Below are 2500 nucleotides of genomic sequence, written 5' to 3' on the forward strand. Positions count from 1 at the left end.
ACAGCATCCAATCAGCATCAGCAGTGCTGAGGTCATGAACTCTTTTACTGTGATCTCATGAGATTTCATTGTAAACTTCCCTAAACTGAATAGGGAAATAACATGCACGAGGCTCATCCCTTCAGCTGTCCCAGGACAGACATACTAAAATGCTGCTTAGAAATCCTTTACAATGGGAGGTGGCTACTGAGGAACTTTTGAGGTAAAATATCTTTCTTTTTTACATAGAGATGTTCATGTGATATTTTCTAGTCAGCTTTTTACAGCTATGCTGCATCACTTTCAAGTGTTTAAACATTTGGGTATTATGGCCCTTTAAGTACACTCTTAAAGCAGCAATAGCTTTTACTGGAAGCATTTTTGCTTATACATTCTATTCAAATTTAAAATGCACCAGTATGTATTCTGTCTGGAATGTCCCGTTAATATTGATGAAGAAGCCTTGTATGTTTGACTGCAGTTTTTTCACTATAAACTGTAACACTTTATTTTAATGTATTCATGTTGTGTTTGGTGCATTTTTATTTTTTTTAAACTCTCACTCTTTACATTCGGTCTCCACTTACGCTAGTCCGACGCACGTACATTTAGTTTGCATTTGAATGAATGCGCTTACTTTCAAATTGAAATACGTGCATAAGTTAGCACAGGCACAATATTGGTTATCCTGACTTAAAGGGACAGTCAAGTCCAAAAAAAACTTTTATTTTTCAAGAAGGGCATGCAATTTTAAACAACTTTCCAATTTACTTTTATCAACAATTTTGCTTTGTTCTCTTGGTATTCTTAGTTGAAAGCTAGACCGAGGAAGGCTCATATGATAATTTCTAAGCCCTTGAAGACCGCCTCTAATCACATGCTTTGTATTTGCTTTTCACAGCAGGGGAGAGCTAGTTCAGGTAAACCCTATAGATAACATTGTGATCACGCCCGTGGCTAGTGGCAGACACTGCACTAATTGGCTAAAATGCAAGTCAATAGATAATAACTAAAAGTCATGTGATTAGGGGCGGTCAGAAGATGCTTAGATACAAGTTAGTCACAGAAGTAAAAAGTATATTAATATAACATTGTTGGTTTTGCAAAACTGGGGAATGGGTAATAAAGGGATTATCTATCTTTTTAAACAACAAAAATTCTGGTGTTGACTGTTACTTTAACGTTAGCAGGCCACTTCTAATGTAGCCCATAGTTAGGTGCATGATTAAACAATTATACTAAACTGGTGGGTGAGGAACAGACAAACTCTGCTAGCGAGGTGCGGTTGTTAAAGACAGTTTAATGTCAAAAGTTATACACCATGGCAGGACTGAGCACAGCAACAAGACATAAGGTAGTTATACTGCATCCGCAAGGTCTCTCCCAGGCAGAAATTTCAAGACAGACAGTGATTTCCAGATGTGGTGTCCAAGGTCTTCTGAAGAAGCACAAAGAAACAGGCACATCATGTCTACTTCCCCTCACAATCAGAAGATGTTCAGCAGTGCCATCAGCTCAAAATGGGCAGAAACCAGTGGGACCCTGGTACACCCATCTACTGTCCAGAGAAGTCTGGTCAGAAGTGGTCTTCATGGAAGACTTGTGACTAAAAAGCCATAACTCTGATGTGAAAACAATCCTAAGCAACTCAACTATACATGAAAAAATAGGCATTGGGGTGCATAAAATGGCAGCAGATTCTCTGTACTTATGAGTCAAAATGTAAGACTGGAGAACAATACAAGAACAAGTGTCTGCAGGCAACAGTGAAGAATGGTAGATGTTCCTTGCAAGTTTGGAGCTTCATTTCTTCAAAAGTTGGGGATTTGGTCAGAATTAATGGTCTCCTCAATGCTGAGAAGTACACGAAGAGAAAGAAGCAACTGAGGCTGCCTAAATCCACATAAGAACTGTGGTTAGTTCTCCAAGATGTTTGGAACAACCTACCTGCCAGGTTACCCCTTCCCACTGTTAGGATGTTCCATGCTATCCTAACTGTGGTGGGCTTTAGCACCGTTTGGCTGTTCTGAAGCCATAGCTGCTTGCTAAATGGGATCATGGGCTGGAGGGCGTGTCTAGCGTCATAGGCACTCCCACCCCGACCCCATCAATGAAATCACGTGATTGCATGAACAATCGCGTGATTTAAATTTTTACTTATTTGTTTACATCTGAACTTTGTCCCATCAGGAAAGGGTTAACATACTGTGTGCAAGTGCACCTAAAAGAACTGATGTTTTGAAGGCAACGGGTGGTCAAACCAAATATTGATTTTTCTTCTGTTCACACACTCCGCATTTTGCTCATCGATTAAAATAAAGTAGTAACATTTCTATTTTTGAAAGCATTTTGTACAGCAGTTTATATTCACACATTATTTGGGAGATATGATTTATAATCATTTTTTTACATCTAGGGCATTTGTCTCCAGTGGCCCAGGGATAAGTTTTTTTAAATCAGAATAATTCTACTTAGTATAGCGAAGCTGTGTACAAAGCCTACAAATTATAATAATTGTGTT

The 2500-nt window shown here is 38.8% G+C and overlaps 1 protein-coding gene across 1 annotated transcript in view; it reads right to left on the bottom strand.

Moving 5' to 3' along the window:
• Positions 1-2500, bottom strand: part of PYROXD1 (pyridine nucleotide-disulphide oxidoreductase domain 1) — a 63745-nt gene that overhangs the window by 47726 nt on the left and 13519 nt on the right. The gene's annotated exons all lie outside the window — the stretch shown is intronic.

Source organism: Bombina bombina, chromosome 6 (genome assembly GCF_027579735.1).
Source record: "Bombina bombina isolate aBomBom1 chromosome 6, aBomBom1.pri, whole genome shotgun sequence".
NCBI lineage: Eukaryota > Metazoa > Chordata > Amphibia > Anura > Bombinatoridae > Bombina > Bombina bombina.